Genomic DNA, 20,017 nt, shown 5'->3' on the forward strand with positions numbered 1-20,017 from the left:
ATCTTCAGTTTGACAGCCAAAACTATTCACTGCTTTTTTTTCTTGAAGAACTGCATGCCAATTTTCACTAATGTAAGATAAAAATAACCTGACTCCCTGTAGCGGTGGTGTGAAATTAAGTTCATTACCATGTGTGAATCAGTCAGATACAATGGTGGTGAGTACTACTGTGCAGCACCTGAATAGGCAAAGGAGCAGATCCTACAACGGGCAAAAGAAGAAAGACTGAAGAACCACACTGAATGCAAGCACCAGATACCACATGCATTCAGTGAGGCAGAGGTGCTTCAGAGATCTATGGGGAGGTCAGATAATTGGAATGTATTGATGCAAATGCACAGTACAGGGGAGAGGATAAGGTAAGGAGATGTGGGTTTCATTTTCTTCCTCCAGCTCCTAAAGATTAGGCTTCTTTGCCTGAACATTTCATTAACATCAGCATGCAAAATACTGAAGCCTTGCTCAAAGAAAGTTAGAAACGAAGCCAAGGAAAAAAAACTGGGCCAGGAAGACAGACCAGTGAGATCAAGATAGAGATGACCAGGCTTGCAAAATAGCTTGGCTGCTCACAAAGCAGCATGGCTTCTCAAGAAGGCTGTTTGAAGAGACAGTACTTCATTCACTAAACACTGCAGCTGTGAAGGAAAGCTGTGAAAGAACACTGCACTGTACCACATATACAGTAGTAAGAGAGAAAGGGGAGGGAGCAGGGGAGAGGTTTCTATCTCTCGGTAGGAAAATATACATGAAAGTGGAGCTATCAGACTCCAGTCATCCTAAAGCCATCCAAGACATGCTCACCAAGCACTGCTGAACCTTCCTACCATGGAAATGCCCTTCAGCTCTCACCACAGACACTGGGCAGCTGTTTGCAGCCATAGGATGGCGCCGCTGTCAGGAACCAAACAGACCTCACTGTGCATCAGCTGCACTGGGCTCCAGCACTGCCCTGCTAGCAGGAACCAGATACAAGGACGGGTTGTGGCAGCCTGTTGAGATCAAAATAGATCACCTTTTAGAAAGAAGTGGCACCTCAGTGACTTCAGAAATATATGTTTTTAAGAACTGGAATTTTTAAGGACTTGCATTCCTACTTCAAGCTCTCTTCCAGATAGAACAGTAAGAAATTTTCAGAGGGAAATTTGCTTCCTTTTCATCTTTCCATCCCTACCTGAATCAGAAAGAAGTCAGAATATTTTTCAGTAGCTTCTGCCTTAATCTCTTTCTCCACTCTCATTTTACCTCGAAAAGCAATGTGGGCTTTCCATTGCTGGGGAAGCTGATAAGGCCTGGTAAGCCTCCCCAAGAGAAAATAATAATAATAATAAACCAGAACAAAGAAAGTTTTGTCAGGTGAAAACAGATGAGACAATTCAGGGAAAGGTTATTTCTCACCAAGAAGCCACCTATTTAAAACTGCTTCAACTCCTCTGCCAAGACATTCCCCTAAAGAAGAGGGCTTAGTGCTTGCTGCTAAAAATATTATTAACTTGGGCTGATAATCACATCACTGTAAAACATTACAGAATTAAGTCATGCGCTGTATGGAGATGGCAAAGCTGCCTTCACCCTCACAGAAAGCTCCGAGCCCCAAGAAAGAGGCAGTGCTGCATGCAGATGGATGCACTGCAAGGAGCAACCCTGGCGCCACCCAGGATGGGGTCAGAGAACAACACTGTCTGCAGGAGGAGCTCTACAGGGGGTTAAACACCTGTGTAAGTCACTCAGATATCGTGAGGTTACGCCTGCTTGCAAAGAGCCTTCCTAAAATGCAAAGGGAAGGAGAGCCACATCCAGAGTGGCCATGGAGTGTGTTCATCATGGCCTCTTTCCAAACAGGGCTGCAGTTCCTGTGGGAACGTCTGGCACCAGAGCGCCCTGTTTCAGAGGACCTGGAGAGAAGTATTCTCAGGAAGGAGGTTACCAAGGGATTCCCTCAGCTATTGACACACCGAGATACTTGGCAAGATGCTCTCTCTGGAAACGTCAGAGACACAGATGCTGTGCAAGCTCCCCCTGGGGCTTTTAAGAAGTGCCTGACTCAAATGGAAATCAATGCGAGGCTGGACTCCACTGCTCTGGAGAGAAAAAGCTCTGTGCAAAGCCAAGCCCGGGGCTCCGTTTGTGCACCACCCTGGGGCCAAGAAGGGGTGTCCCAGGGCCCCAAACGGCTCACGGGGAGGGAGCGGTTCATCGGGGGAGATTTTTTTCCCGTTTATCTGCCTTCCGCTCTCCTCCCTCCTTTGCTCGGGCTTCAGCCACAGCCGCTCTAACTAGGAACCTATGCCCACGCCCTTAAAGCCGCAGCGCTGCCTGCAGGCTTGCCTAGGGAAGGAGCCTGGAGGGACGCACAACACGAACACAGTGAAAGAACTCCGCAAAGCGGCCGGGCAAACCGCAACAGATGCTGCCGAGCTCAGCGCCTGAAGGAGCCCGGCGGTCTCGCGGAGGAAAAGCCCCCGGCCCCGGGCACCACAGCCGCGGGAAGCGCCGCCGCGCTCGCCCCGCCTCCGCCGCCGGTTCCGTGGCTTCTGCTGCCCTCTGCCAGCCGTGCGAAGGAAGCGCCGCAGCTGCGGCCGCAGAGAAGCCTTCAGGACGCTCCTTCGTAGGAACGAGCGCCCACTGGGAATCGCTGGCCACCGATTGTTGAGGAAGGAAAACGGTTTGAGAAGTGCTTGCTCTCCGGTCTCCAGCAAAACCCAAGCCCTGAGTTAGACGGAGCATCTTGTCTTCAGAGACCACTCCACCCTTCACACACAGCACCTCTGGCAGCCGTTAACACATGCTTCTGAGTGCTGTTCTAAGGTTGCACACATGCTAAGAGAGGCTGTAGAAAAATAATATCACCTGCACACATGTCACTGCCATTCAGGTCAGCGAGTGCATTTCTCATAGCTGGAAACATCCGTGGGAGACAGCTCTCTCAGATGAACTTCCACTTTAAACACAAGCTTATTCAAGCGTTAGCATCCCATTGATGGATGCATGAAAGCGTCCCTCTTGTAGGTGAAGTGACCATGAGATGATACTTTTGCATTCAGACTTAACAAAAACAAAACAAACAAACAAAACAACAACAAAAACTGAGCTGTTCAAGTTGTTTTTCCCTCCTCCAGGGAGACTCAGGGTTTAAACTATAGGCTCCATTAACCCAGGCAGAGTAGACCTCAGACTGTCAAGCTACCTATCAGCATTAGGGCCAAAGCCAACAGAACCTCTGGCCAGCCCTCTTAACCCAGCAACCACAGAGCTGCAGAAGTTCCTTACTTACACTGCTCTCGATATCTCAGGACATCTGGGTTTCTCAGGTAGGCAGGAATCTCCAGCAAGATACCCTCGCCTTCACTGCCAACCCATAAATGAGGTTTGGGAAGGGGTAGATCCTAGCTGCACCCTTTCTGGTCATTCACATACATTGCATGCACCTGAGCTCCCCAGGATTGGCCCTGCCTTCCCACCAGGTGCTCAATCACTGCTTCAAGCCATGACTCTGCATTTCTGCTGCAACCAAACAGCAATTTAACACTAGATTTTTTCCAACTATACCAGTATTGACATACTGTCAAGGGGAATGGGAGGGGTGCCTGAGGACTGGAGGAAAGCAAATGTCATTCCAGTCTTCAAAAAGGAGGACCCAGGTAACTATAGATCACTCAGCCTCACTTCCATTCCTGGAAAGGTGATGGAACAACTTATCCATGGCTCTGTCTCTAGGCACATCAAGGATAAGAGTTGGGTAGTGAGGTGGACTGTGAACTGGCTGAAGAAAAGAAGCCAGAGAGTTGTGGTCAATGGGACAGAGTCTAGTTGGAGGCCTGTATCTAGTGGAGTTCCTTGAGGGTCACTACTGGAGCCAGTACTATTCAATATATTCATCAACGACTTGGATGAGGGAATAGGGTGTACTGTCAACAAGTTTGCTAATGACACAAAACTGGGAGGAATGGCTGCTAGAAGGATGTGCTGCCATCCAGTGAGACCTGGACAGGCTGGAGAGTTGGGCAAGGGCAAATATAATGAAAAACAACAGGGGCAAGTACAACCCCAGGAACCACTATAGCACTGTGCTCTTGTGGCCAAGAAGGATAATAGCATTCTGGGGTGTATGAGAGAGGGTGTGTTTAGAGGGTAGAGAGGCTTTGCCCTGGTATGACTGCATGGGGAATACTGTGTCCAGTTCTAGCCCCCTCAGTTCAAGAAGGACAGGAATCTGCTTGAGAGAGTCCAGCACAGAGCCACCAAGATAATTAAGGGAATGGAACATTTTCTAGGGCATGGGATACAAGCTGGAACATAGGAGGTTCCACATAAATGAGAAAAAACTTGTTCACAGTGAGGGTAACAGAACACTGAAACAGGCTGCCCAGAGAGGTTGTGGGGTCTCTTTCTCTGGAGACATTGAAAACCCACCTGGGCGCATTCCTGTGTGACCTGACCAAGGTGTTCCTGCTCTGGCAGGGGGGATGGACTAGATGATCTTTTGAGGTCCCTTCCAATCCCTGACATTCTGTGGTTCTGTGATACCGTGGGCTCACAGCAACAGCCTCATGCCTCTCCAAGGGCTTCAAATTGCCACAAACCAGGTGTCCCCCAAAGCTGGCAGAGCCCCATGTCCAGCAGATCAATTCACTGACCTCAGGGTACTTCTCCCAGTGCATTGTGCTTCCCAACCATGTCTGCACACACACAGACCACAGAGGCACAGGCCATCCCTAGAAGTCTACTCCTGCCATGTCCTACACTGCTGTGAACCCTGGAAAGATCCCTCTCTGTTGTTTTTGTTTGTTTGTTTCATTTTTTATCTTTCATGTTGGGACTTCTTATCTGCCCACAGCTTGTAGGTAAGAGTACTGGGTTCCATCCCTGGGCTGAAGAACCTTAGTTTGATCTCCAAGAGAAAGATCAGCCTTTAAGAACTGTTCAGAGAAAATGACATAACAAGGTATCTCTTTCTTCAACAGATCTGCTTCCTTGCATTTGTTTGAAGTCTGACCTGATTATTCTTGCAATTGTATTTTTAATGCTCATCAGGTATCCTTAGAGAAATGGATAGTCACTTTTTTTAGATCACGCATATGCAATCAGACAAACAAGGCAAAGCTCACCTGTTCTTCCCTACAGCCAAAAGCACATCCCTAACAATGACTCCAAAGAAAGCAGAAGCTGATCAGATGGGACAGAGGATTGCTTTCTTGTCTGCCTTGGGCACACACACCAGAAGTGCCATCTGTCTCCATCATGGGGACAAATGCTGCCCTCATACTGGAATATGCCAAAGGAAGTTGTCTGTTACTCATGCAGTTGTCCTGTTCACGGTAGGAGGTTGTGCACACAGTGCTTTTCTGTTTCTTTCTCCCCTAAGTTAAGATCTCACATTTGTACAAGTCCACCTAGATATTTAAATATATACTTAAGGCTGAAAGGCATCTCCTGTGTCTAGAAAGCACCCGCTTCTCCCAGGTGCTCAGCTCTCAGCCCCATCTGAGATCAAGGCTGAGTTTCCCCACAGCTTTGCTGTGGAGCAGCTACTCTTTCAGATTGTAACCCTTTCCCAGCTCTTCCCTCAGCACACCCATAGCCTCTGGCTCTGCTGTTGAGCCTCCCAACAACAGGACTGGGATCAGAGGCAGTTATGCTGAGTGTGCAGCACATCCCCACATGCATCTCAGGAGTTAAAGCCACAGCAACTTGTGCCTGGAGGGGATTTTAAGGCAGAAAGTTTGAGATATTGTAAAGTGCTGCCATAAGCAGAAACCATGGGCACAGGTAACCTCTGCATCTCATAAATCATCAGGAGGGGGCAGAGAACTAGCCACTGTTTCATCAGTTAATTACAACTGTTAATCATATTTTCATTAACCTGAAATGAAATTGCCAGCATTTCCCCAATTTTCACCCCATGCCCCAAATCCATTTCTCAAATAGCAATTCCTTGTCAGCCAAGACACACAATGTTGTTTGCAGCATGCATCTGGGCAGCACCCCATTCACAGGGACTTCCAGACCCTACCGACTTACCTCTCCCTCCATGTCTGCTCTGAACCTGCTATGCCCTAGGGATGAAGGAGCAGGGAGTGATGCCCAATCTCCTGTGCTGCTCAACACCATACAGGCAGCTGCAGCAGCCACCAGCAAGTCTCCATGCTCCAGGTCTGCTCACACTTCCCTGGCAGCTTCCACTTAGGATTGGAAAAGATCACTGAGATCACCAAGCTCAGCTACCAACCCATCGCCACATACACACTAAACCATGTCCCTCAGTGCCACATCCACATGTTTCCTGAACATCTCCAGGGACAGTGACTCCCCCACCTCTCTGTGCAGCCTGTGCCTCTTCCTCTCCTTTTTATAGTGCCTTGCCACACTCCCAAAGACCAAGAGTGAACTCAACATGTTGACTCTTCTGCACTACCTGCAGAGCTGGAAAGATGTCAGGCCACCAGGGTTGGGAGAAGAGCTTGGTTATAAGCCATGGCCAGCAGCTTCAGGTTCCAGAGTGGCTTTTGCTATCTTCCTCTCTCCCACCTTTTAGGAGCTCTAGATGCACTAAGCAGCCTGTAAAGGTGTTAATGGGAAACATATCACCTCTGTCACAGCTGTAGTGCAACAGGGCACCCAGCTCAGAAATGAGATATAAAGAGCATACTTACTCTCGCAGTGTGAAAACTGCTGGGTTAAACAGAACAGAGGATTGCTGGCTCCAGCAAGCATAGCTGATCTCTTCATTTTATGGCAGAGTGCTTACTTTGCCAAACACAGTCCTCAATCCCCATGGAGCGGGCGGTTTCTCCTGTGTTAAATGTCTTTATATGTTACCAGGTGTGATAGTGGTATATAAATTGTGTTCATTACATGCCTTTCTATAGGAGTCACAACAGTGTCTCACCAGATGCTAGCGTGCTCTCAGCTGAATGGGAGGGAGGAAAGAAGAAAGCAGAAGTTGGTCTGATAAAGGAAAGCCTTTTCTTATCCAGTTCCCAGCTATCTTAGTCTTTTCCATTCTGTGCTCCAGAAGTCCTACCTGATCTCCTGTCCGGTCTCCTGCAGAAGCATCCCATAGACATGTTGCAGAGGACCAGTGCTTTCGGAAGGAGTCTCCTACAACCCTACTGGTCCAGGATCCTTACCTCAATGGCAATACTTTGCTGATGAGCTGGAGAAGCTTTACACCACAATTTACACCACAATCTGGTGGTCTGGCATCCAAACATCAGTGCTCCAGAAAGACTGAAGATTTAACTTGATGACTCTTGGGAGGTGTGCAGTCCCCCAACATTCCCTGGCACAGAACAGCCAGCACAATAAGATGAACTGAAGCTATATTTTAAGTGACCTTTCAAAACCATATGCTGACACAAGGCATGACAGGTAGCACATGGTCTCAGTGCTCTAACCACTGCATTCAGGCAGAACAGCAGACAAGCCTTGAATAAGCATACATTTATAGTAATGGCATACAGAAGGGAGATGCTGTAGTGCTCATGTAGGAGCCTGGTGCTTGGCTAAGGAAAGCTCCAAGAAGCATCACTTTTGCCCTGGTGCAGAGACCAGCTCAGAGAGCTTTGTTGCACCCCAGCAGGCAGTGCTGAGGGGCTGCCTTTAACATAAGCAGTACCTCCTGCCTTACTTTGCAGCCCCAGGAGGCTCTGGCAGTACAGAACTAGCCCAGCTGGGACAAGGACACTGCAAACAGGTCCCAGAATTGATACAGGTCAGGACCTGCTTCTGTGGCAGCCCTGACAGTTAGCATCTGCCTTCTAGTTAAAGCTTTAGCTACAGATTTCCTCAGCCCCTTTGTGCTTACCTGACCCATCATGCCCCAGAGAGTCAGAGTGAGGATAAGCTGCATTTGTAATATCCCATCACACTGACAGCACAGACTACTTGGCATTCACCCTCAGTCTCCCTCAGGATCATTTGTAATCCCCTGGACTTCAGGTCCAACACAGGACATCCTTATCAGCTACCAGTGAGGAGAGCTTAAATGCCAAATAAACACTTCCATGAGTTACAGACCCGCTCTCCCAGCTAAGCAACTCCTACACCTGGCACTGTGCTGGACCACAAGCACTCACCTTTGCCAAGCTTCAAATACAAAGCTCTACATTCAGCAGTAAAAAGTTGACTTAGTTTCGCCCCTTGTTCTCCCCATGGCTAAACAAGACTTGCTTGCCTCATTTCTGCCAAAAAATAGTGACCTTCGTGGTTTGAAATAGCCAAGAAAAGAAATCAAATACAACACTTTTAATGGCAAGGATAATTAAATATTACATTCCCTGCAACTGCATTCCTAATTTAGCTGCTTGCATGGGAGCTTCTGTTGACAAGATATCTGCAAATCAAAGCAGCTGCTGTAACAAGCTGGCCTTGCCAAACATACTCTGCCTTCATCCACATAAAGTTATTGGGCTCATCAGATGAGGAGTGTCAGTCATCCAAAATGTAAGGACCCCCTATACAGACCTTATTTAATCAGCCTTTCTAGCCTCAAGCTCCAAGAGCTGAAGTCTTGCACTCTTATTGAGGGTTGAGCTGCTAAGCCACTCACCTTAAGAAAGTCAGCATGAATATTTACTAACTGAATGCAAACTTCATGGCAGCTCTTCTCTGTGCTGCTATCTGTGCCAGCTTTAAGAGCAGCCCAGTGAAGGCGTGACAGCACGACTTTTTGGGAAAAGAAAAGAAGATATGTCTGACCCAGGAATGTGCCAATTGAGCTTGCTGTAAGTGAGGATTTTTTGGGAAAGCAAGGAGATCCATTGTGTTAAGTGCAGGGTATAGAACTGGGTTAGATGGGACTTTCCCCAAGGAACTGGTCTGTCAGTCAGCAGGGGAAAGCATTTTTTAGAAAAAGCTACACAGCTCTCAGTGCTGCCTAATGCATTTTGAAATCATGGTCCTGTATCAGCACAGCTTCTCCCCGTGGCTGGGAGCACCAGCTGGGCAGATGGCACCCCCAGCCCTCCATGCTTTACCCCAGCAGGGTAAGGGCACACTTTGCATCTTCCTGTCGGCTACAGTGTTATCACCTCCTTTTGCAATATATTAAACTCATGCAGGTCACTCTCCTTAGAAACCTTGAAGAGCAGCTGCTAACACATCCTAGCTTGTTTTCAAGGAAAGACCACAAGGTTGGCAAACCTTGCATACCCACGATAATTCTCTTCATTTTATTACTTAACACTGTGACACAGAGCAATTCAGGCTGCAGCTGAAAGACCATGCCCAAATTTTCAGCAGCATATCAGACAGTAAACTCAGCACCAGGAGAGCTGAAAAGCAACAGAACCTTATTGGCCTTGTTTCTCCAGGCTGGAAGCAGTGTTTTGAAGACACAGGCAAAAGGGAAAGTTCCAACTCACCTGAAGCACTTTGCTAAAAATAGCCCCTCTAACCCCATCACACGCTCAGGTTAGACTGTTCTATTTTAAAAGGAAGGTTACAGGCACAGCTTTCTTCTCTTCAAGAAATTTCCAATCAGCAACTGCTGCAAACACACTGTGGCATGCACAGCGCCCTAACAATTGTGCCTGTAAGGCTTGGTGAAGAAATAGGTTTACCACAGACATAACGTGTGCCATAAGGCAGTAATTGCTCAGGTCCCCTCAGCATTTAGCAGGGGAACCACAAAGCATCAGCAGATGGAAGTGCAGAAGGAAGAAGTCTGAAATGAAAAGCAGAAACAGGGAACAGCACCGAATGAGAACAGGCTGCAGACAGACCAACGGACCCAGGTCTCCTCTCTACCCCGCAGCCCCACCACAAAGACAAAACAAATCCAACCTGTGAGACCTCCCACAAAAACACAGCGTTTACAATCGGTAAGTGCCCCGATTGAGATCAGCAGGCGATTAAGCGCAGATTTTGCTGCAGTCTGCGGGTGGCTGCGGGGCTGCCCCCCAGCATCACGGCTCGCTGCTGGAGGTGGCACCTCCCGGTGGCAGCACAGGAGATGGATGCTGGCAGCAGCGCCCAGGGCTGCCGCTGCCAGGCCGGGGGTTTGTTCCTGCTCAGGTTGTGAGCGCCCTGGGTGAACGCAGAACTTCGCCGAGACGATGAGTGCTTAGAATAATTCCTCAGCAAACACCCCACCTGGAGAGCAATGCCTTCCTCGCTAATGCCTTGCTTTTGCAACAAGATGTTTTCACAGAAAGGCTTTTTCGCTGGGCTTTAAAGTCATCTTGTCTGCTCCAGATCACCAGCGAGAGATGATGTTTGTGCTAATGCTCAGCTACATATCCCGGGGCAAAGGCCAGAGAGAAATACTGCAGGAGAGCGAAGAGGGAGGGAGAGGAATTCCCTGAGCAGAAATTATTTTGAGCAGAGAAAGCTGCAGAGCGGTGTGGAGCGAGGCAGAAGAAATGCAGGGGAGGGAGGTGGATGTGCTGGGGGAGATGGAAAAGAACAGAGGAACGGATGCTCAAAGACTCCTTCGGAGAGGGCTCGGCAGGGCGCAGCTCACCGGGCCCTGGGGAGGTTCCCTGCCAGGAGCTGGGCTCAGCCGTGCTCCTCCTGTAAAGGGATTCCCTCCACCACCCACTGCCGGCGAAAAGCTGCTGGAGCGGAGCTCTCCCTGTATGCACGGTTAACAGCAGCCTCACCCCCGACGCTCCCCTCCAGAGAAGCGGCATTCTCTCCCCGTTCCGTGCTGGGCACTCAGCCTTCAGCGAGAACCAACACATCCCATCCTGCAGCTGTCAGGACAGCCCCAGTCAGCGTCAAGCAGCCTTGCAAAGGCGCCGTGCTCCTGCATGCACAGCAGGGGCAAGCAAAGCAGCTCCGGAGACGCAAACGCTGTTCTTTGTGCTTCCCACAGCCCAGCCCTTATAAAAAGGAGCTGTGACACCACGCACGCATTCATGATCGTGCTGCACCACACCAGAGTGCAAAATTTACAGTCTAAAACCCTATCTAGATTTAAGCTGAATCTTAACAACTAATCACTGATTTTCTCTGACAGACTTCCTGAGTGACCTTGGGACCTCTGCTCCTTGTGTAGCACCTCATTTTAACTGAAAGCCCTTAATTTATTACCTTAAGGGTTGTTTAGGAAATGGTCTCCTGCTCTGTCTAGCCCCATGAAAGGCTCTGCCCAACTACAAAGAGAAAATGGGATGTAGGGAACTCAGCTACCTCCTTATACTTCTGGTACCTGCCTTTCTTCTTGGATGCAGGCTACACAAGGGTTCTCAGCAGTCGGCCCCACTCAGTATCAAGGAGGCAGCAAGAGCAGAACTGCCCCACAGGAAAGGATAAGGCCAGAACCAAAGAGACCAGGGTGTACAGCTCCATTGTACCTGAGCACCGTCCTACCTATTGTCACAAATGAGAACCAGAATGCCCAGCCAGAGACAAGATTGCAAAGCACATCTAGGTACCATCTAAGAGATACGTTCAGAGATAGCTACAGCACAGCCCAAAGCAAAGGGTGGGTGCATGAGCCTGAGCTTAAATGGAGCCATGGCCCAATGGGTGGTGTGAGTGGGTGGAGGATGCCCCAGGTGAAGCAGGCTGGGGCAGTCATTGTCTGGTGGTGCACTCGTGATCCTGGCACAGATGCCACATCATGAGATAAAACTCCCCAGAGGCTGCTCTGTCCTGAGATTGTGGGTTTTTTTGCTGTCACAGGTGACTTTTCCTTTTGTCATCTCTTGGTTTATGCTATTGTGGTTCAGGAAGCAGCAGTATGCAAAGTGCAGGTGTGAAATAAAAGCCTTGCAGAGCTGTTCAAAAAGTTGAGTGGTGCTCAGAATTTGGGGGGAAACCTCACTGAACCCTCATAAGAGACCTGAAGTGCAACCAGGACCAATCTGAGGACCCAGCCTGTGAGAAAGCAGAACATCCCTTTGAGATACTTGAATAAAAGACAGCAAAATATTTAGCCTGGTATTATCCAAAATAATTGAAATTATCCTAAATTATGTGCCTGAGGTTAACACGCACCTTCCTGCTCAGGGTGCATGGGCAAACCCCTGTGAGTCACATCACATCCAGAGTGGGAGCAGGGAGCTCTGCAACTGCCAATTGCACAGAAAACCCTGGTGTCCTCACCAGTACTTCAGAGATTCTGCATGGAAGCAGTGAAGGTTTGGCCACGCAAACAGATGTGCTTTTTAACCCCCCTACTTCTTCACTCTTTTGTTTCCTCAGGCTTTCTAAGTGAACAAGAATTACCTCATGCTTGAACCTTGTTGTTGCTGGTTTTTTTTTTAATCTAATTTAGAGTGCAACCTGCAGTGAGGATGTTAAAGCTGTGCAGGGTGATGATGAGATCTGTGGGATACCACAGCCCAAACAGTGCCTGGGTCTCCCATTTGTACCCCAGATCCTTGTTCACTGCTTGGCTTTGCTTCCCCAAAAGAAGTGCTGGGAAGGAAAAGAGGGAAATGAGAGGATATCAGCAGAAAACGCTCTCGCTCCTTCCTCCCTGACAGCCTGGGCTCAGATTATGCTGTTTTTCTCCCACCATAACAACATAGTTATTCAACTTGGCAGCACAAGGTGGAGCGAGTGAGGGAGGACGATGGCGTGCAGCTGGTGGATTTTTAATCTATCAAACATTTCCCCGTTCTGCCGACTGCAAACTCCTGCCCGGCCATCCCCACTGCAGCATCCCATGTTGCCATGCCAACAGAGGCTGTCATCCCCGCATCGTGAAAGAATGCTCTGCTTTCCCGGGGACCACAGGCTGGCAACATGCCCAACTGATGCTGACCCCTCACCAGGGGATTTTGGGGTTGTTTTTTCCCTGGATCTTCCAGTCCCAGGCAATGATCTACCTCTCATCTGCTCCTTTAAGATGCCATCATCATTGCTTGACTTAATCAGGACACCTTCTCATGATAAACAGCCTTCTCCTGACCCCTGCACTTCCATTGTGAATCAGATACAGCAAAGCAAACAATTCTTTGCTCCCTGCAACATCACACCACCTCCCTGCTCACACTGCTGTTGTGGAGCAGGCAGAGCTGAAGGGAGCATGCAGGGCTGGGGTGGAGCAAACCTACAATGCAGGGCAGCTGAGGGGCCCTGTGCCTGCATGGGTTTTTTTAGAGTGTGTTTAAAACTTGTCAAGCAGATGTCCTGCAGGGCCACACAGGAAACAAAGTTTGATGATCTTTGCTTCTCTCCATCAGATTGAAGATGCTGGTAGGAGGATTGCAGCTGTGGATCTGAGCCTGCATCAGGAGATAGCATCCTCCCCCCAGGGAGCTGAGGAGGGGGGGAAGCAGTGGCTCTGTCATCTAGTCCCCAGTATGTTCCAGGCTGTCCTCCCTGGAGGGAGAAATGTCCTTGTGACAATTTGGGGAGGGGTCGTAGGACTTACAATGGAAGAGAAATTGAGAGCATGCTGGCAGACAGCATTTATCTGAGAAAATGTGAATCCCCTTAGATCAGGGCTGTGATTGTTACAAGGTATGGATTACTTGCAAGGGAATGGGAGGTTGGACAATGTGATCTCCAGAGCTCCCTTGTAAGCAGTGTTCAGGGGAGACCTTATTGCTCTGTACAACTACCTGAAAGGAGGTTGTAGCAAGGTGAGGGTTGTCTCTTTCCGCAGGTAACTTGCAATAGAACAAAGAGGTGATGGCCTGAAGTTGCACCAAGGGATATTCAGATTGGATATTAAGAAATTTTTTTCTCTCTGAAAGAATGGTAAAGCATTGGAACAGGCTGCTCAGGAAGGTGGTGGAGTCAAGTGTCCCTGGAGGTGTTCAGGAAACACGGAGATGTGGCACAGGGGAACACAGGTTAGCAGGCATGGTGGGAGCGGGTTGGCAGATTAGATAATTTACTGGCCAAGTCCTCTGTCCCTCGGGACACACATCCAGCTCAGATGTCATTTAAGGTTACATTAGCAAAGTGCATTGCTCTCTCCAAATGTGGAAGAAAAGTGGCCCTGGCTTTAGGCAGCAGAGATTGGAAGAAAGAAGTAGCAGAAATACAGGTTACATCACCTCAGTGTGGATAATGCTGGGCTGCTGGCTCTGAAGAAGTCTCAGGGATGGAGGAGGGAAGGGTGCACCAAATTGGCAGAGAAGAGAAATGGTGCACTGGAGATGCAAATAGGTGCAGCAAGCTGGCAGCAGGAGTGAAAGGGAAGGAGGGAAGAGAGGAAGGTCTGGGTTCTGTTTCAGCTCTGAACCTGGTAGGATTTGTGAGCCTAGGCCACTTCCTACAGCCCTTCAATTTTCAAATGAGGGTCATAAGGAAATAAAACGGAATGGTGAAGTTCCCAGGAACAGGGAGCTCACATTCAAACATCAGCTTATGGGAGCACCAACCAGCCAGAGCCCGGTATGGTCCCAGCACAGCGCAGCCTGCAGTCGTTCTCACTTGGGCTGCTCCTTGCCTGCATGGACAAAGATGCTGAGCACTGTGGCCACTGCTGTTCCCATTCACATTGGAAACTTCCTTTCCCTTCCAGTGGAGTTTTGTACTCCAACAGCATCACATGAATTTCCAGCTGCTTTGTTTTCCTGCTTCTCTGCAGTTTCCTTGGAAAACTTAATTTTTGCCTTGGGCTTCCTTTACATGAAAACATTTCTCCCCAATAGATTTGGTGAGCAAAGAAAGCTTCAATTGGGAACATGAATAAAAATAATCCTTTCCATAATAATTCTTTCTCTACCTTGGTGGAGAAAAAATGGGTGTAAACTGAAAAAACTTGTGCCCCTCTACCATGGCTTTGTTCAAAACATGCCAGATACAGCCTGAATTTAAGTCAATAGCTTTCCCAAAGCTCGTGCTAGCTTTAACTCACTTTATGCTACCTTCTGCAGCAGCTGGCACCAGCATAAAGCAAGGTTAACACACTACTCAAGTGTTGCCTTTGCACACACCTTAAGCTGGTGCGAGCTGCAGCAGGAGGTTTTGGCTGGTGGAAATCAAGTATTTCTGCTATTGCTGCCATGATATACAGTTCTTTCCAGGAAGAGATTTTCCTGCCTAAGAAAAGGGCAATGGAGTGAAAGGCCTGGCAGGAGGAAGGCTTAGAAAGGATTCACAGCTCCTCCATGTTGTGCCCTGCATAGGGGACATGGATAGATTTTGTTCTGATAAGTGTCACAGTCCCTGTCAGTTTAAATATAGTATCATACAATATTGGAAATGACAAGAAAGGCAAAACAAAACTTTATCCTGCACATCTCAGAAGTAGCTGTGGTCTGGAAAATTATTTTTGCTCTTCTTCCTAAGTTGGGATAAATCAAGGACAAGTTTTGGAATTCTCTGCCAGGTGGCAGTCCTGTTACGAAGCTGCTTTCAGTCAAGATGGAGAAGTATCAAGATGGAAAGAACTGACCTAAAAGGTTTATCTTAATAATTAAGACTGTAGACCAGAGTACAGGGAAACCACAGTCCATTGCATCGCTGCTACTGGCTCGCTGTGTCAGAGCAAACATGATAGCTTGTTTTATGTGTCCCAGAGGCAGAGTGGATGAATGCCTCCTCCTGAGAACACCGTGAGGTGGTGTGCTTATTGGAAAAAGCAAAAGGGGGAAGGCAGCAAGCAGCCAGAACGTCGGCTGACATCCTTGTGTTTAGAGACACTCCTGCATAGCAGCTGGGACAGATGCAGAAGGCTGAGCTCTATCGCCTGCCCAAATCAGTGCTGCACATGGACTAAAAGCAGGAAATAAGGAAGACTCATGCATAGGACAATACAGCATCCCCAAGAATTTCTTTGGAGGTGGAGGTCTGCAGCCAGGACTCAATGTGCCATGCTCCAGACAGGGGAGTCCTCTGCCTGGCGGGGTCAGTAGTAGCGCAGTAGGGACCTACCAGAAAGGATTCCCAGTGAGAGAGGAGCTCACACTGCTCCAACAGTGGGGGAAGCAGTCTCCCTGGGGTCTTCCCCAAGGGCTGCTGGTGCCCTGCATGACTCCCTCACCTGCAACCAAGCCAGGGCACAGAATCCCCTCCTTTCTTTGTGCAGAGAGCACAGCCAAAAGTCCTTGTGGATGCAAATGGGAGGACAGAGGTCCAGGGAGACCTGTGACTTTGAGGGGGGGCTACCCAGACCAAGAACATTTCTTGTGGATGGAAACTAATTGCTTTTCACATCCGTTTCCTCCGATCCTACATAACTCTTTTTTTCCCCCCTAATTGCAATTTCAAAGCAATTTAAAGCGAAGGAAATGAAGGACAGATTCTTGCCGTGTTGACCAAACTGACCAGTTAGGCTGAGTGTGGTCCCTCAGGACAGCTGGACTGGGACCCTTTTGGGATTAGTCAGAGAGGTGCTGTTATTCCCAGTGAAGCCTTGTGTGGATTCTTGTCACTCAGAAAAAGTCACTGCAATCAACTTTGAAACCTGCATAGAGTATCCAGGGATCACAAGAGCATCAGGAGTATGTGACTTCCTTACAGGAGAACAGATACAATTCAGAGGAAAACTGCCTCTTTCTGCTGTTCTTTGGATTGAAGCCACAACACATCTGAAGAGAGATCACAGCCACTCCCTGGAAGGTGATGGCCATGAGTTCTCACAGCTCAGCACCTCTTCCACCTTGCACTCCCCACCAAAGGTGACTATCTTCTCTCTTTTCCTCCTCAATTGGACTTCCATCTCCCCCATGGTCCCTTCCACACTTTTGTGTCTCTACCTTGCTCTAAGCACATTCCTCTCTGCTGGAGCACTCACCCCTTCCCTCTGCCATATGCACCAGATGCTCCTCTCCAGCACAGCCCCCAGTAAGATCTGCCCTGTGCTCCATCGCTCCCAGCCTGTTGCCAGGCAACACAGCATCACACACATCTCACTTTCAATCTCCAAAATGAAGTGCATATACAGGGAATTCTCCTCTTGCTTATCTGGAGAGGAACCTCATAGACATTGAATTGGTGCAGCCAAGACAGTGAGGTGCCCCAGCTGCCACTGTTTGCACTGCCTGGTTCAAATCCAGAATAATCTAGTTCCACTCAGGGCTGTTTCTCACCAGTACAAGAGGGAACACAGAACCCATCTAAGTTGTTTTCCATGGCAGAGGTATGCCTAGCACACAAATATGGGGCTTACACAGGTGTTTTGCTCTCATGCTTGCAAAGTGAATGCTTGAATGACTTAGAAGTTGAGGCATGACCAGAGCTTATTAGCTGTCAGCAGACTGATGGACTGTCAGTCCTATTTCAGGACCAAGATACATGTTGCACTGTCTTCCATTCTATAATGTACAAATTGCATTTCATGACAGCAATATAACACTCCTGAGAGCAAGTTCTGGCACCATTATCACCCTTCTCAGGTCATAAAAGTCACTCAATCTCAGCCACCTGTTTTAGAACCATCAGATAAAGCCCTTTGGAACCACTAGAGTGGCTGAAGGCCATGGGAAAGCACATATGAATATTATCTCACATAAAACACTGAGTTAACGAGGAGCACACATCATGTGCCCAGTGAGAACATTTTACAAAGTCCCCATTCCAGTTAGGAGCAGTCATGGAAGAAGCACATATCTGCCTCAATTTCCCACTTGAAAAATAAAAACAGAAATTTATGACACACAAAGGAATAGGGTCGTTCCTTCTACAGTCTTGGAAAGCTTGAAAGCAGTTTTATGTTATCTCCTTATCTCTGCTCAGATTAGAAAGGCAAGATGAGCACCTTGATGTGTGTAACACCAGTGTCTGTCATCTTCCAGCCAGGAGACTTTATGAATTTGGCTGTCATTCTGAAGCTCTCAGTCTTCATGATCCTCCCTTTAGTAATGCTCTTACTCAGACACCTCCTGTGCATGCCCTCTGTGATGTTATCACTCACCATTGTCCTCCACACTGAGACAGTAAAGGTCATCTTTTTCTGTTATTTCCAGAACATGATTGAGCCTAGATGACCCTTACAGGCCCTGTATGTATGGTCACTGTTTACAAACAAACTTCAAGCTTGGGGTCCAGTTAGCCCTTGCTGGGGCCTGAGCTCCATGCTGGGCTCTAGCATAAAAAATGACTGAAAACATAAGAGCTGGAGAGCATTTCATAGGTGCAGAAATAAACAGGATCTCCTGGCTGAGGTGGTTCCAGCCCATGAAGGAGACCACTGTGAGCTTTGTCTTGGGATAAAATACAGGGTTCTATGTGCCTGGGCTGAAGCAGATGCGGACTTGATCAACATCAGGCTAATGGTGGAAATGGGTACCCTGCTATAACACCATGGAAAGCACAGCAGTGACAGCAGAACAGCAAAGTCCTAGGCTGCAGCAAGCAACAGTTTATTCAGATACAACAGCCATAAGCACAAAAATAAAGGGAAGAAGCTGCTTACCTTCAGAAGGCCTCAGAAACAGAGAGATCACCAACAAGAAATGCTTACCTCCATTGCCAACCCTTAAATGAGGATTGGGAAGGGTTGGATCCTGGCTCCACCCTTCTGGTCACTCAGGTACATTGCATGCACCTGAGCTCCTCTGGGTTGGCCCTGCCTTCCCACCAGGTGATCAGTCACTAATTCAATGACTTTGCATTTCCACTACAACTGCAAAGGGCAGGAATGATCTCTTCTATTGCATTGGCTTCAGCCCATCAACATTTAAGTTGGAGGAGATAGCTTCAAGATTTACTCTAGAAACTCCCTGCTTCCCATGGCCAGTGGGGCCCAGGTTCTGGATTTATTGTCTTTTCCTTCCTCCTTGGTGATTGTTCTCATCTGACCTTAAAGCAAGAAATTTGCATGGATAGAGGCGGAAAAAGTTGCTGAAGCCATCCAGCTCTCTCTATGGAGTTCAAAGGCACTTTTTAAATCTAGATCTTGGAGTCATAGAGTTATTAAGGTTGGAAAAGACCACTAAGATCATCTAGTCCAACTGTCAACTCATCCCCACCATGCCCACTATACCATGTCCCTCAGTGTCACATCTGCCCCTTTCTTGATCACCTCCAGGGATATGACTCCACCACCCTCAGGCAGATCAACACTTTCTCCCAGCATGGTGTCATCAGCAAGTTTATTGAGGGCTCCTTGCAGTCCTCTTCACCACTGGTCTCAGCACCTTCTGCTGACTCTCTAGGACTGCAGCTAGGAGGCTTGATTCTGAAGGGGAATTGTCTGTCAGCTTAAATGGGAAGGAACATCCATAGCACTGAAGGGTGCCACACGACCCGAAACTGGGGAGCCTCACGAGAGACACTCACAGATCTCCACCCTTAGCAATAATCAGTTTGGAGATGTTTGGTTTTTTTTTTGGCACTTCTTAACTGTCTGCATGGGCTGGAGCTCCTTGTCCTTGCCTTGGGCCCTTTACACTGCCAGTTGTAATACAATCAGAAATGCCAGTCCCAAAGGGCATCACTCCCTGTGCCTAGCTGCAGTTGTGGAAATGTGAGAGAAATTAAATGTGGAGCCTTTGATTTGCTAAGTTCAAACCTGAGTAGGCCTTTACCATGGAGCAGGCATGGCAGGAGAGGCTGTGGCATAGGCAGTCTGCCATGCGTAGGGCTGTTCTTTCATCATAGATGTAGGAGCTAAAGCTTCTCAATAACTACAACTATCCCAGCACTTTGTCAACCAGAATTGAAGGGCCTCCATTTGGTTGTACCATTTTTCAAACTAGACTGGTCTGCAGGCTTGTAATAAAGGACGGCTGAAATGGAAGGCAGCGTGTGAACTCCCCTCCATTGAGAATTCATTCTGCCTTCCCACCACGGTTTCCATCCTCTGGTAAAAGAGAGTTGAGCACAGGCAAGATGCACTGCTGCATGCAAAGCTCAGCTCACCAGTTCACCCATTCACAGTTCCTAAAAATAGCAAACATTTCCGCTCGCTCTTGAGAATTCTGCACTATCTTGCAGAAGTGCAAGATGAAGGATCTTTAACTCAGCAAAGATGGGGAACCCTGGATATAGACTAAGCCTTTGGGATATATCCTTAGAAATATACAGCATCTAGCATATGGTGTGTCCACGCTCTTGGGGCTGATGTGAGCTGGGATTTGTGGCTTAAAGGACACATAGTTGCCAAAAAATGATGCTCCCAGCTGTTCAAGCAGTTGTTGATTCTGTCAGCAACATCAGTACTGGT

At 48.2% G+C, this 20,017-nt stretch overlaps 1 protein-coding gene across 2 annotated transcripts in view; it reads right to left on the reverse strand.

The window, feature by feature from the left end:
• Positions 1–10,799, reverse strand: part of GABRA3 (gamma-aminobutyric acid type A receptor subunit alpha3) — an 83,372-nt gene extending 72,573 nt beyond the window's left edge. The window contains exon 1 of one of the 2 annotated variants that reach the window (XM_052672908.1): positions 10,602–10,799. The gene's annotated coding sequence lies outside the window, so the exon portion shown is untranslated. Of the gene's footprint in view, positions 1–10,092; positions 10,180–10,601 lie in introns of those variants that run through there. The other variant, XM_052672914.1, reaches the window with a different exon arrangement.
• Between the last annotated feature and the right edge of the window lie 9,218 nt (positions 10,800–20,017).

The sequence above is a fragment of the Tympanuchus pallidicinctus genome, unplaced genomic scaffold, assembly GCF_026119805.1.
Source record: "Tympanuchus pallidicinctus isolate F22 unplaced genomic scaffold, pur_lepc_1.0 scaffold13, whole genome shotgun sequence".
NCBI classification, from domain to species: domain Eukaryota; kingdom Metazoa; phylum Chordata; class Aves; order Galliformes; family Phasianidae; genus Tympanuchus; species Tympanuchus pallidicinctus.